Here is a 16,230-nt window from a genome sequence, read left to right as displayed (position 1 = left end):
TGGGTGATTCTGATACAGCTAAATCCTCACTTGGCCCTCAGTCGTATTTCCGCCTCCAACACCCTCTTTTACCCCACGCTCTTCCCTGGGCTCTTAACACTACTACATGCCTTGGGTTTTGTTGACTCCCCTTTACAGCTGTCTAGTGGATCGATTAAGAGCTTTAGCTTTGGGACTACGTAGATCCATCTGGTATCTAACCTCTTACTGGATCTTCGATATTGGTTGGCTGACTAACTTTACTGATGTAAGCTAAGCCTTAGTTTCTCATAAAACGTGCAGGATAATAGAATACACTTCATTTCATTTTTAAAAAAATATTTATTTATTTTTTGAGAGACAGAGACAGAGCATGAGCGGGGAAAGGGCAGAGAGAGAGGGAGTCACAGATCTGAAGCAGGCTCCAGGCTCTGAGCTGTCATCACAGAGCCTGGCGCAGGGCTTGAACTCACGAACTGCGAGATCATGACCTGAGCCCAAGTCGACGCTTAACCAACTGAGCCACCCAGATGCCCCATAACAGAATATACTTCATAGGGTTATGAGAATGAAATGAGTTAATCTGTGTAAAACTTTCAGAACATTGCCTGACACCTCTTAAGCACTGTGTGTTTGCTACTGTCGTTGTTATTATTAACAAATGAGTAGCTAGACTAGCACAGTAAAACCTGCTAAATATTGTTATTCCAGGAGCCTCCAATAAGTTATCAAGTACTGTGAGCTCTGTCTCTGAAATGTTGCTGTAAATCTGTCACTCCTTTCCATTCACCACTATCTAGAACAGTCCATCATCATTACTCATGTGGAATTTTGCGGTATCTTGACCACCACTTATAGATTATTCTTCATAAAATGTGGTTTTCACAATCATCCATACTTTTTTTTTTTTTGCTGTAGAAGATTGGAAGTCAACTTATGGAAATGTAATTCATTCTAATCTGCATGTGTTAGTGTCATGCTTTACGTGAGCTCCTAAACTTTTGTTGAATGCACATTCTGTATGCCCAGTCCTTTTAGATGCACTTTTCCTACTTTATGTAAATTTCTCCTTCTCTCACTCTTAATATTTATTGACCTTTGAGGCTTACTATTTATTGACTTTTGAGGCTATGTGGGAAAGTATTTTTAAGCCAAAATCTGCTTCCCTGTAACTTTTCATCCATTGGTACTTGTCCTTGGAGCCAGTTAAAATAATACTAGTTCTTTTCCTGATTGTCCTGCAAGTATTTAAAGATATCTAGTTGTTCTCCTGTTTTGTCTCTTTCCTCTATAGCCTAAATATCCCTAGTTGTTATATGAACTGTTTTGATGTGATTTTGGATTTAATTCTTGTCTCTTGCTTAAGAATTTAACGTACTTTGACATAGTCCTTTTGCTGTGGCATCCACCGTATTTCCAGGGTCTCCTGACTATAGCAGAGCAGAACTCACTAAATATTTTTAAAGTTCAGTGTAATATCACTTCAGCTTTTTTGGTGTTTGCATAGCAGGGTTGACTAATGCTCACCTCACCATTCGCTACAGTTTCTGATCCTGTTAATTTTGCAGACCTATAGTTCCTAGTGTTGCCTTTTTTCTCAGTCACTGGTGTTAGGACAAACTTCAGAGGACTAATTTAGAAGAATAATTATATCTAGCTAATATATTTCCCTCAGAAGTGGTTTAATTACTATAGTATATGTGCCTTTATTCACAATGGATATTTGTTCACCAGGTGACTTTAATTTTCCGAAGCATTTTCGTGTCTTGCTCATGTAAGTTGATAAACGTATGTTTTTAGGAGAATAGAGCCACAAATTTAGGATGGAACTGGCCTAAAAACAGTCATTTGAAGTTTGGTTGCTTCGGTTATCAAGAGGATGTTTCAAGTTTCTGTTTATCACCTCTCAGAGCTAATTACCTGGTATGTTGTACAGCCTAATTCAGCTTTTCTTTATTGTGTGGTCATGAAGATACACGGGGACGTCCCTTATCACCGCTAGAAACTTCCAGTAACTTTGGCAGTCACGTAGAGCTCTTCCCTTCTGTAGAAGAAATAGGAAAAGCCTCTAGTTCGAAATATGCATTTCTGTTTGTAGGAAACATTGTCACTCTTCATGTACAGCTTCCTATGCAGAGACCTGATAGTTTAATCAGGTAGCAGCAAAAATGTGTATTCTGCATTTTTGTGTCAGTGTTCCGTCAAGGGTGAGAGTCTTGGATATTTTCAGTGTTTGGGCCCATTTTGGAAGGCAAATGAACCTATTCTGTTTGATCTTGTTTACTGCAAGGGAAAGAATGAAGTCTTGGGGAAATTATGACAAAGAAACTCAGTCTTTGGGAGTTCAGCTCAGTAACAGTCTCTAAGTCTCCTATATTTTCCTTTATCAAATTAAGAGTTTTTAATTTTGAAAAGCTGTGGTTACTCTAAGAAGTATCACAGGGATCGAATGTCGCTTCCCCCCCCGCTACTGTAACAGGTAGAGATTGGCCACAAAGACAGCTCTGTTGCCCACCAAGTGTTAGGATTGGGATTCCTAGTTCAGGACTGAGGCCTCAATAGGTTTCAGCAGGTTGCTCTTGATTTATTATCTTTAAAGAAGGAAGAGAATCTCTATGTGTCTACTTTTTTTTTTGCAGAGGATGATGGCTTGGTATAATGTTTTAATAATAAATAGTTACAGAGGGATTATATTTCTGGCACTGTTAGTTACTTTGTATATTAACTCATTTAATCTTCACAGCAACCCTGAGTGCTAAGTGATTAATCCACATTATTAGATGAGGAAATTATCTCTCGGAGAGGTTAAAGATTTGCCCAAGTTCTAAAGCCAGTAAGTTTAACCTAGATCTTTTGATTCTGCTGTTCCATCAACTACCTTCCAATATAGTAGCCATGTCTAAGGAGTTGACTGCCAGTCTTTCTCCTGACCTTTATTTGGTTATATCATGCGTTAAGGATTTGAGGCATCTTAAATGACTAACACAATCCACAGTGGAAAGTTTTTATAGTTTGCTGTTGATAGAGCTGAGGGCATATCAAGGTAAGAACCTAAAAACAAGAAACCCTGTTAAATCCAGGGTCATGTGCTTTAGGTGTGACGCTGAGACTGTTGCTGATCTGTTGTTGATTTGTTCATTCATGTGCCAAGTAGATCTGAGACTAAAGTGCTGTATCTCTGCCCTGTTTTCTCTTGCTTATGTGAAGTCTTACCCTCATGGAATATATGTCCCCATGGAGACATTACAGTCACAGGTGAAAAGTTAAATCTCAGTGTAAAGGATGGTTAAGGACTATGATGAACATGCATGTCATCAGAGGGCAAAGGAAGTGTGGTGGGGACCTTGTCCTGGAAAAGTTCAAAGAATGGAGCCATTGATAAGGTCCAGACTGATCAATTACAAGAAGATGGAACTTATGTTGGTCTTATAGACAGTATATAGGCTAGTGCCAGGCATAGGGAAGGTGTGGCCTAAACAGTAATAGAAAAAAGAAAATTAGTTAAGCATATTCTGAGGTCAGTGAGTTATACTGGCCTGGATAGAAAGGTAGGTTCATTTAGGAGAGTTAAGGAGATGAGGCTGCTGAGGTAGAGACTGGATTATGACAAGTTCTTAATGCTAGTGTAGAAACTTAACCTTTCTCTAAGGTTGCATCTTGACTCCTTCCCCTTCCTGTTCATTGGTTAAGACTGAATTCAAGAATCACCTCCTCCAGGAAGCTTTATATAGGCTAGTTGCCCCCTTGTTAGGAGTATCATATACCATTTATTGAGTGCTTGTCATCATGTATTGCCAAACTAAACACTTTGTCTCATGTACTCCCAACTAGGAATAGATGAAATGGTTATTATCCCATTTTATAAATGAGAAAACCTTGACTCTTATGTCACACAGTTCTTTAAGGGGTCGAGTTAAGAATTGGATTCAGGTCTGTGTGACTTAAAAATCCAGGCTCTGGGGTGGTGCCCTGGTAGCTCAGTCACTTGAGCATCCAACTCTTGATTTTGGTTTAGGTCTCACGATCCCAGGATTGTGGGATCAAGCCCCACGTCAGGCTTCATGCTGAGTGTGGAGCCTACTTAAGATTCTCTCTCCCTTTCCCTCCTCCCCCACATGCGTTCACTCCACTCCACTCTCCCTCCTCCACTCACATGTGTTCTCTCTCTCTCTTTCTGTCTAAAATAAAAATAATTTTTAAAAAAAATCCAGGCTTTCAACCATCATACAAAGTTCTTTTTTCTCTTTATGCTCCAACTGGATTCTGTGCATATCCCTATCTTAGTGTTTATTTCTATATTTGCTTCCTTATTTGTGTCTCCTCCTCCCTCTACTTCACTCTGAGCTCTTCCGATTCAAAGGATATACACTTCTTTTGTTTTCCTGATGCCTTGCCAGGCATGACACAGGGTGGTCAGTAAGTGTCATGAAATGACTAGGAAAACTGATAAATCTCAGACAAATATAATAGAATATTGTTAAGTAAAGAGAACCAGTAACATGGTCTATTTCAGATTTCAAAAAGTCAAACAGGGTTCTCCACTAACTCCAAGAAAGAAGGAAAGAATGTGGATGTAATGTGTTACAATGGATATGAAACTAAGATGTAAGAAACAAGGAGATACAAGAGCTAGAAAACCTTATAGAGTGAGAAGAGCATATTATATGAGTATCTAAGGTTGCTTCAAGGATCATTCTTATTAATATTTTTTCAAGACAATCCTTACGAATAATATAAAGGAAAACATGTAGTAATTACCTTGGAGAAGTAGAAAGGCAAGCTGTTAGAGGCCGAACCATAGAAACATTTTTTAGGGGCTCAGTTGGCTAAGCGTCCAGTACTTAGTTTCACCTGAGGTCATGATCTCACAGTTGGTGAGTTCAAGCCCTGTGTTAGGCTCTATACTGACAGTGCAGAGCCTGCTTGGGATTCTTTCTCTCTCCCACTCTCTGCCCCTCCTGGGCATGCTTTCTCTCTCTCTCAAAATAAATAAGCTTAAAAAAAAAAAAAAAAGCATTTTTTAAATCCACATGACTAGGCAGAAAAATAGCCACTGAGTGTATTTGAATAAGTACAAAATTACTTACTGAGGAAAAAGATCCAAGATGATAGAACCAGAACAAACTGTTGGTTTCAGGAGACTCGGAAATAAAGGTAGCTGTTTTTAAAAGCATTCATTTAGTGTTTGCTATGTGCCTACACTGTGATTAAGAATTATAGATATTAGGGGGCGCCTGGGTGGCTCAGTCGGTTGAGCATCTGACTTCGGCTCAGGTCACGATCTCACAGTTTGTGGGTTCGAGCCCCGTGTTGGGCTCTGTGCTGACAGCTCAGAGCCTGAGCCTGCTTCAGATTCTGTGTCTCCCTTTCTCTCTCTCTGCCCCTCCCCTGCTTATGCTTTGTCTCTCTTCCTCAAAAATAAAAAAAACATTAAAAAAACTTAAAAAAAAGAATTATAGATACTAGAATAAAGAATAAAAGATCCCAATTTTTAAGAATTTTGCAGTTCAATAGGAGAATAATTAATTATAATAGGCATATACCAAGTTCCCTTGAGGTAGAATAACCAAAATAGCTATGGACCTTCATAAGATAGTTCTGTTCCTTGTAGAGTCACAGAATAAGACTCAAGACCATACTAAATGTGTTAGGAAATGTTTTGGAAACAAAGTAGATAATATTCTCCCCCTTGTACAAAACTGTGGTGTATTCATGCCTGCTACAGCATACAGATTACCATATTTTGGGCAAGAAGCAGTAGAGTAGGAGCAAGTTGAAAAGAGGGTAGTGGGGGAGTGTACAGATTGTAGTATAAGGCAAAAAATGAAGAGATTGAAACATTTTGAAAGCAAGGAGGCAAATGGAGACATGATCCAGTGGAGACCTGGCATATACATTCGCTTAGTGTTTGAGCAAAAGTTTATCCTGGTGCCTACATAGGTATTTCAGAGAGAACTTAAGGAGCTGTCATTCAAGAAGAGGAGGCTATAAAATAAGCAAAATGTTGATTTGGGGTTTCACTGGGAGACAGAGTCAACTGAAATGGAAACTGTGCCCTAAATTGTGAGCCAGGAGTACAGGCTTTTAAAGGTAAAAACCACAAGGTGACATAACTTGTTTTGAGACAATCATAACGGTGCTGGCAGAGTTTAAAGTGGTTATCTAGTGCAGGATTGGCTATTTAACTAACAGGTGTTACAGTATCTCTGTTTCAGTCCAAAGCGGAAGAATGTGTCCATTTGGCAAAAGTCAGAAAAGTTCGTTGTGTTCTGCAAATTGAAACAGGAGTGGTGCATGGGACCTACTCGGAGCTCCGAGCTGTCAGTGCAGAGCCCAACATGGGGCTCAGAATCACAGAATCATGACCTGAGCTGAAGTCAGACACTCAACCAGCCGAGCCACCCAGGTGCCCCATGTGTTGACTATGACCTCCAGTACAATACTAAATGCTAGTGGAGAGAGTGGACATCCTTTCCTTGTACCTAGTTTTAGGGATGTTAGCTGTTTGTAGATGTTTTTAATCAGAATTGACATTTCCTTGTATTTTCAGTTTGCCAAGAATTTTTATCATGAAAAGGTGTTGAGTTTTGCCACCTGCTATTTCTGCATGTGCTGAAATAATCATGATTTTTTTCTTTATTAACTGGTGGATTTGTTCATTTGATTGACCGATGCAAAAACCACTTTACTTACATTCCTTAGGTAAACCCTACATTCGTCCTTTATATGTTGCTGGATTCATTTTGCTGATATTTTCTTGAGGATTTTTGAGTCCATATACAGAATATTTTTCTGTAGTTATGTTATAACCTGTGTTTCATGTTTTGGTATCAAGATTACCTTGTCCTCATAAAGTGGATTGAGAAACATTTTGTGAAATTACTGAATGTATTGTGGAATTTTTTACATAAGGGAATTATTTCTTCCTTAAATGTTTGCTATAACATACTTATGTAACACTTGGGGCCTGAAGTTGTCTCTGTGGGAATACTTTTTTATTATGAATTCAATATCTTTAATACACTTGAAGATTTTTTTTTTTTGAGAGAGAGAGGGTGCAAGTGAGCAATGGGCAGAGAGAGAGAGTCCCAGGAGGGGTGGGGGTGGGGGAAGGAGAAGTGGGGCAAAAGCTCACCCAGTGTGGGACTCGAACTCACCAACTGTAAGATCATGACCTGAACCAAAGTCAGATGCTTAATGACTGAGCCACCCAGGTGCCCCTTGAAGATATTTCTAATAGATGGGATATTCAGATATTCTGTTTCTTCTTGAGTCAGTTTTGATAACTTGTGATTTTTTTGGAAAGAATTTTCCCATTTTATCTAACATACCATAATTATTCACAATATTCCCTTATCCCTTTAATATCTTTAGGATATGTATAGTGATAATCCATTTTGTATTCTGGAAATTGGTAATTTGTAAAATTACATTTTCTAGATTAGTCTTGCTAGCAGTTCATCAACTTTATTAACCCTTTCAAAGAACTTTCTTTTGGCTCTGTTAAATAAAAAAAATGTTTTTAATGTTTTATTTATATTAGAGACAGAGCATGAGTGGGGGAGGGGCAGAGAGATGGAGACAAAATCCCAAGCAGGCTCCAGGCTCCGGCTGCAAGCTGTCAGCACAGAGCCTGATGCAGGGCTCGAACCCACGAGCAGTGAGATCATGACCTGAGCCGAAGTCGGACTCTGATTGAGCTACCCAGGCTCCCCTCTATGTTATTGAGTCTGCTTTTATTTTATTATTTTCTTCTTTTCTTCCTTTAGGTTTAACTTAGTGGGGGTTTTTTTTTAGCTTCTTAAGATAGAATTTAAGATCATTGATTTTATACCTTTTAATTATTTCTTTTCTATTGTGAGCATGTAAAGCCATAAATTTCTCTCTAAATGTTGCTTTAGCTCCATCCCACAATTTTTAGTATATGGTGATATCATTGTCATTCAATTAAAATGTTTTCTGTTTTCCTTTATAGTTTCATCTTTAACTCATAGGTTGTTTTCCAAACATTGAGGGATTTTTTTCAATATCTTATTGTTATGGACTGAATGTTTGTCCCCATGTGCCCACCCCCCTGGGAAATTCAGATGTTGAAACCTTAACCCTCAATATGACTGTATTTGGAGATAAGGTCTTTACAGAAGTAATTAAAGTTAAATGAAGTTAAGGATGGAGCCTTGATCCTATAGAATCAGTGTCCTTATAGAGACCCAGAGAGTGCACGCTTGTGCATGTGCGCACAATCTCTCTCTCAGAACTCACAAAGAAGTCATGTGAGCGCACAATGAGATGGTGGCCACTTACACGTCAAGAGAAGAGGCCTCAGCATGAAATTTGTCTTGCTGGTACTTTGACATTGGACTTGCCAAGCCTCCAGAACAGAATTTCAGCCATACGGTCTGTAGTATTTTGTTTCGGCAGTCCAAGAAAACTAATACAATTATTTTTGCTGATTTCTTTTTTTTTTTTAATTTTTTAATGTTTATTTTCGAGAGAGAGAGAGAGAGAGAGAAAGAGAGCAAGCGGGGGGAGGGGCAGAGAGAGAGAGGGAGACATAGAATCTGAAGCAGGCTCCAGGCTCTGAGCTGTCGGCGCAGAGCCCGATGTGGAGGTTGAACCCATGAACGGAGATCGTGACCTGAGCTGAAGTTAGATGCTTAACCGACTGAGCCACCCAGGTGCCCCAATTTTGCTGATTTCTAATTTAAGTCTGTCTTTTGAAATTCATTGAGATTTACTTATGGAGCAGCCTTTGGTCAATCTTTGTGAACATTACCTGTGCATTAGAAAGGAATGTTTATTCCATAGTTGTGTGTGCTGTTCTGTAAAGATAAATTACATGAAGTTGGTTCTTAGTTTTGCTCAAGTGTTCTGTATTTTTACTGATTTTTTTTTTTGTTCTATCAGTTGCTAAGAAGTGTTGAAATCTGCAACTGTCGTTTTTTATTTGCCTTTTTCTCATTTCAGTTTTTGCTCCATTAATATTTAAGTTCTCTTATCTGGTGTGTTTTTATTTAATGTTTTAACCTTTATTTTATTTTAGAGAGGGAGATAGAGCATGAGTGGGGGAGGAACAGAGGGAGAGAGAGAGAATCTTAAGGAGGCTCCATGCTCAGCACAGAGCCTGACACAGGGCTCTGTTCCATGACCCTGAGATCATGACCAGAGCCAAAATCAAGAGTTGGATGCTCCGCTGACCGTGAGCCACCAAGGCACCCAGGTCATATTTTGTGTTTTAATGTCATCTTGGTGAATGGACTTTTTTCATTAGGAGAGGTCCTTTTTTATTCTCTGTAATATTCTTTATTCTGAAGTCTACTTTTTGTAATATTCATAGGGCCAGTTCACCTGCGTAGTGTGTGTCCATCCCTTTCCTTTTCACTAGTGTTTATCCATGTATTTATGATTTCTGGTGGTATTCATTCCTGCATATAGATCCAGTTTCTGTTCAGTATTATTCCTCTTTCGTCTGAAGGATTTCCTTTAACATTTATCATAGTGCAGATCTGCTTGTGACAAATTCTCCCTGCTTTTGTTTTTCTGAAAAAAAATATTTATTTTGCCTTTCTTTTGAAGGCTGTATTCACTGGACATGAAATTCTAAATTGTATTTTTATTTTAGCATTTTATTTAAAAAATATTTTTAATGTTTATTTATTTTTGAGAGAGAGAGACAGAGCATGAGCAGGGGAGGGGCAGAGAGAGAGGGAGACACAGAACCTGAAGCAGGCTCTAGGCTCCCGACTTGTCAGCACAGAGCCCGACACGGGGCTCAAACTCAGGAACCACAAGATCATGACCTGAGCTGAAGTTGGACACTTAACTGACTGAGCCACCCAGGCACTCACCGCTCTTTTAGCATTTTAAAGATGATGTTGCATTGACTTAAGGCTTGTATAGTTTCTGAGGAGAAGTCTGGTGTCATTCTCATCTTTGCTCCTTAGTATATACTTGTCCTTTTCCCCTGTGACTGCTTTCAAGATTCTCTTTATATCTGGTGTTGAGCAGTGTGGTTATGATATACTTTGCTATTTGTTTTTTTTTTTTTCTTTTCTGTTTATTCTGATTGGAGTTTGTTGAGCTTCTTGGATCTGCTTGTGTATATTTTTCACAAATTTGAGTCAGTAGATTCTTCAAACGTTTTTTGTTTCCCTTTTCCTCTCCTTCTGGAACTCCAGTTACATATCGCTTTTATCCTACAAGTTACTGTGAGTCCCTTCTATGTCTTCAGGCTCATTGATCTTTTGTCTTGTGGTATCACATTGGCTATTAATCACATCTAGTGTATTTTTCCTTTCAGATATTGTAGTTTTCAAAATCTGTGAGTTTTCTTTTTTTTTTTTTTTCAAGTTTCATTTTCATATATACATCAGTGGAACAAAATAGCCCAGAAATAAACCCATGCATGTGTGGTCAATTAATTTGTAACAAAGAGGCTAAGAATATATAATAGGGAAAAGATAGTCTCTTCAAAAATGGTGTTGGAAAAACTGGACAGGACGCAAAAGACATGCAAACATGCACAAGGATGAAACTGAACCACTCCCTTATACCATATACAAAAATCAACTGAAATGGATTAAAGACTTGAAAAAAAATCTTCCATTTTTTCATTATGTTTAACTTCCTTTAATTATTTCCACATAGTTATAATAACCTTTTAAACATCCTTGTCTGCCTGTTTCATCCTTTATTGTTTCTGGTTTTGTTTCTCATGATTGATTTTTCTCTTGATTATGGGTCGTGTTTTCTTCTTAGCATGTTAATTTTTAGATTCTGGATATTGTGACTATTACGTTGTTGCCTGTCTGCATTTTGTTTTATTACATGAACATTGTTAATGTTACAGTGCTGAACTTTGTGTTAGCAGGCAGTTAAGTAACTTGTAGATCAGTTTGACCTCCTGAAGGCCTGTTTGTAACCTTTTCTAGGATGATTCTAAAGTCGTATTTACTTCAGGGATAGTTCATCTCTACAAATGAGTTATGTTCTAAGTGAGTATCCACAGAATTTTCAAGTGAATCACTGAGGATTTCCATTCTGGCTGGACAGAACTTGAAAATCTCCCTGCCCTTTTTGAACTCTGAGAATTATCCAGCATACAACTTCCTAGTTTTTGTTTGTCCAGTCTTCTGGAGTTTGACTCAGCATCTGTTTGGGCTAGTACTTTGTAAAGACTCATGAAGATACCTGGATCTCTTTTTTTTTCTGCCTCCCTTCCTCCTTTCCAGAACTTTGCCCTGCAGCTTCCAGCGACCTCACCCTCTCCAGACCATAATCCCCATTTCATCAACTCAGTTGATTGATTTTGATAGAGAGTCCAGAAATAAACTTGGTTCTGTTTGGGTCCTGCTCCCTGTGGTTGTGATCAGAAATTGCGTTCACGTAGATCACTAGGGTGATCATAGAGCTACATTGTTTTAATTTAGGAACATATTAAGAGGAATATAGGCCATGACAAAATGGGATTTATTCCATGAATGCAAAGATGATTCAATAAAAGAAAAATCCTTCAAAGTAATACAACATATTAATAGAATGAAGGAAAAAACCCACATGATCATCTCAGCAGATACAGAAAAAGCATTTAAGGATATTCAGCACTTTTCCATGTTAAAAGCAAACTAGGAATTGAAGGAAACTTCCTCAGCATGATGATGGCAATGTATGAAGAATCCACAGCTGACAACATACTTATGTAAGCATGAAAGCTAAGATTAAGAACAAAGACAAGGATGTGTGCTTTCACCACTTTTGTTCAATATGGTATTAAAAGTCCTAACCAGAATGGCTAGACAAGAAAAAGAAAGAAAAGGCATACAAATTGGAAAGAAAGAAGTAAAATTGTCTCTAGTCACAGATGAAATGATCTTACATGTAGTAAACTCTAAATGTTCTACAAACAATACCTGTTAGGGTTTATAACAAATTCAGTAAAGTTGCAGGATACACACTCAACACACAAAATCAGTTTAGTTTCTATACATTAACAATGAACAATCTGCAAAGGAAATTAAGTAAATAATTCCATTTACAGTAGCATCAAAAAGAATAAAACACTTGTGAGTTTAACCAAGGGGGCAATAATTTGTACATTGAAAACTACAAATTTTGGCTGAAAAAAAATGAAGACATGAATAAGTAGAAATACATTCCACATTCATGGACTGGAAGACTTAATATGGTTAAGATGACAGACAATACTATCAAAGCATTCTGTATAGTAATGCAATCTTTGTCAAAATCTAATCAGCCTTTTTGTAGAAATAGAAAACCACACTCTACAATTCATATGAAATGTCAAAGGACCCCTAATAGCCAGAGCAATCTTGAAAAGAAAAAGCGAAGTTGGGGAACTCAAAACTTCCTGATTTCAAGCCTTACTACAAAGCTACAGTGTTCCAAATAGTGTGGCCCTGACATAAGGACAGATATATAGAGCAGTGGCATAAAACAGGGGGGCCAGAAACAAACCCTCTCCTATACGGTTAAATGATTTTGGAAAGGGTGCCAAGACCATTCGTTGTGTGGAAGGACAGTTTCCAATAAATGGTGTTGGGAAAACTGGATCTGCAAATGCAAAGCACTGAAGTTGGATTCTTGCCTTACATCTCATACAAAAATTAAAAGTGCATCAGATACCGAAATGTAAGAGCTAACACTGTCCATTGATTGATGAGTGGATAAAGAAGATTTGGAATATATGTTACACAATAGAATATTATTCAGCCATAAAAAAAGAATGAAATCTTGCCATTAACAACATGGATGGAGCTGGAGAGTATTATGCTAAGTGACATAAGTCAGAGAAAGACAAATACATGATTTCACTCATATGTGAAATTTAAGAAACAGAACAAATGGGCAAAGGGAAAAGAGAGAAAGGCAAACCAAGAAACAGACTCTTAACTATACAGAACAAACTGAGGGTTACCATAAAGGAGGTGGGCCGGGGGATGGGTTAAGTAGGTGATGGGGATTAAGAAGTACATTTGTTGTGATGAGCACTGGGTATTGTATGGAAGTGTTGAATAACTATACTGCACACCTGAAACTAATATTACACTGTATGTTTACTAACAGGAATTTAAATAAAAACTTATAAATAAGTAAATAAGCAAGTGAGCAGACTATCTGTCCCCCTACACCCTACCCCCCCCCCCCCAAAGCGAATACTATAAAACTCTTAAAAGAAAAGATAGGGAAAATATTTACATTTTTGAGTTTGGTGTTTTTTTTTTTTTGTTTTTTGTTTTTTTTTTTTTTTTTGGCTATGACACAAAATGTACAGGCAGTGAAAAAAATAAATTGGGTTTTGCCAAAATTAAAAATTTTGTGCATCAGAAGACACAGAGATAACACAGAATGAGAGAAGATATTTGCAAGTCATATATCTGATAATGGATTAATATCCAATATATAAAGAATTCTTATAACTCAACAACAACAAAACCAATGCAGAATAAGCAAAAGACTTGAAAGATATTTCTCCAGAGAAGATATGCATATGGGCCAATAAACTCATGAAAAGATATTCAACATCACAGCCTTAGGAAAGTGCAAATCAAAATCACAATGATATACCACTTCACATCCCCTAGAATGACTATTATCTAAAAGACAAGTAAAAGTAAGTATTGGCAAGGATATGGAGAAATTTGAACCCTGCGCATTGCTTGTTGGAATCTTAAATGATGCAGCCACTGTGGGAAACATTTGAGCAGTTCCTCAAATTGTTAAAAAATTGCTATGTGATCCAGCAATTCAGTTCCTAGATAATTGCCCAAAGGAATTGAAAGCAGGGACTCAAATAGATACTTGTACACCAATGTTCATAGCATTATTCACGGTAGCCAAAATGTGGAAATAACCAAATGTCCCCTGAGAGATGAGTAGATACACAAAATATAGTATGTACATACAATGGAATATTATTCAGCCTTTAAAAAGAATGAAATTCTGATACATGTTACAACATGGATGAACCTGGAAGATACTATGCTAAATGAAAAAGAAGCAAGTCGCAAAAGAACAAATATTGTATGATTCCACTTACATGAGGTATACAGAATATGCAAACTCCTAGAGACCTAAAGTATAATAGAGGTTACCAAGGTGAAGGGGAGGAATTACTGTTTAATGGGTACAGAATTTTTGTTTGGTATGATGAGAAAGTTCTGGATATGGATAGTGGTGATGGTTGCACAACATTGTGCATGTACTTAATGCCATTTAATTATACATTCAAAAATGGCTAGTGGTAGGTCGCGTGGGTGGCTCAGTTGGTTAAGTGTTGGACTTCGTCTCAGTTTATGATCTCATGGTTTGTGAGTTCAAGCCATGCATTGGGCTTTGTGCTGACAGCTTACAGCCTGGAGCCTGCTTCAGATTCTGTGTCTCCCTGTATCTGCCCCTCCCCCCAGTCGTGTTGTGTCTTTCTCTCAAAAATAAATAAACATTAAAAAATTTTTTTAGGGGTGCCTGGGTGGCTCAGCCAGTTAAGTGTCCGACTTTGGCTATGGTCATGATCTTGCAGTTTGTGGGCTCAAGCCCCGCATCAGGCTCTGTGCTGACAGCTCAGAGCCTGGAGCCTGCTTCAGATTCTGTCTCCCTCTCTCTCTGCCCCTCCCCTGTTCACACTCTGTCTCTCTCAAATATAAATAAACATTAAAATATTATTTAAAAAAATTTTTTTAATGGCTAGAGGCACTGGGTGGCTCAGTTGGTTAAGCATCCATTCAATTTCAGCTCAGGTCATGATTTCATGGTTGGTGAGTTCGAACCCTGGGTCGGGTTCTGTGCTCACAGTGGGGAGCCTGCTTGGGATTCTGTCTCTCTGCTTCTTTCTCTCTTCCTCTCAAAAACAAATAAACATTTTTAAAAAGTGGCTAAAAGTTAAATTTTATGTTACATATATTTTACCACTAAACAGTGAGTTTGATTGACATCTAGGGAAAATTAGTGAGATTATCTTGGGATAAAAAAAAAAAACCTGCATGCTGATAGTGAGGGAAATAAGGGTGTTTTGTTAATCTGGTATTCCTAATTCAAGAAGTGGCTACTTGAATTGGTGTTAATGGACTATTTTGTTTCATTTTCATTATGTCCAGAATTATTATTTCTAGAGCAATATGGTTAAACATTGTTTTTTACCTTATAACTTACAAATTTTAAAGACAAGAATCTAAAATAAATGAAGGGCTTTTCTTTCTTTGGTCTGAAAGTAAGCACTAGGGACCGTGATTCAAGTGACAGAACTCCAGAATGACCAGTTCTTCCTCTGGAATATATTACTGTTGGGAACTGTTCTACAAGCATTATTCCAACATTGCTTGTTTGGCCAGCCCAAAGGCAAGTTGCCTCCCAAGATAGCCAGCCTTGCTTAGCAGATTTTTTTTCCTAAAGCAGTTGTTTCTATTTTCTACAACGATAGAGTATGGCAAAATGATTTAGAACTCACACTTTGGAATCAAACATCCAGATTAACCTTTTGTAAAATTACTTAATCTCTTCATGCCTCATCTTCAAATTCATCTGTAAAATGTAATAATCACTTCACCTGTTTGTTGAGAAGATTAAATGAGATAATGTATGCAAAGTGCATAGCATGGTAGCTGGTACATATTAAATGCTCCGTAAATATTAACTGTTGCTTCTGCTATTACTGCTCTTATACATAAATGAGCCCAAGGTCCAGACTTGGAGACAGGTTGGGGGGTGTCCACAAGAAGGTATTTCTTGTTTGACTTTGCAAAGCTCCTATACAAGATGTACTTTCTTTCTCTCTTAGTCCTACGGTGGTGTAATTCTTATGCCATCTTTACTTTCTTGCATTTAGAGTTCTTTTCCAAATTAGAGACCAAGCAGTGCATTTTAATCTTATCACGTTTAAAAAAAATTATTGGCACATTATAACCCGAGTTCACTATGTAATACTTCTTCATTCACTCACTTTTTAAAAAGCCATTGAGTCCTAAGTCTTTTTCTTTTTTCCTCTCCCTCAGCCCCTTTTGGATCATAGATGCTGAGAGCTGAATTAATTGTATCCTTTAGGTCCATAACACATTGTCATCATCAGTAAATGCAAGGTCCCTCTCTGGTTTGATTTTTGTCCTTTATCCCTAAACTTCATCTTGTACCCTTTCCCCCATAGGTACCCATTCTAACGTGTCTTTACGTGTCTTTAACAATACATGTACTTTTGTCTTTTGTGTTTTAAAAAAAATATTTATTTATTTTGAGAGAGAGAGA

At 37.7% G+C, this 16,230-nt stretch overlaps 1 protein-coding gene across 1 annotated transcript in view; it reads left to right on the top strand.

The window, feature by feature from the left end:
• SYNJ2BP (synaptojanin 2 binding protein) overlaps positions 1-16,230 on the top strand; it is a 37,043-nt gene that overhangs the window by 873 nt on the left and 19,940 nt on the right. The gene's annotated exons all lie outside the window — the stretch shown is intronic.

The sequence above is a fragment of the Acinonyx jubatus genome, chromosome B3, assembly GCF_027475565.1.
Source record: "Acinonyx jubatus isolate Ajub_Pintada_27869175 chromosome B3, VMU_Ajub_asm_v1.0, whole genome shotgun sequence".
Lineage (NCBI taxonomy): Eukaryota > Metazoa > Chordata > Mammalia > Carnivora > Felidae > Acinonyx > Acinonyx jubatus.
The sequence above is the reverse complement of the archived record's forward strand: the minus strand, read 5'-3'. Positions and strand labels throughout refer to the sequence as shown.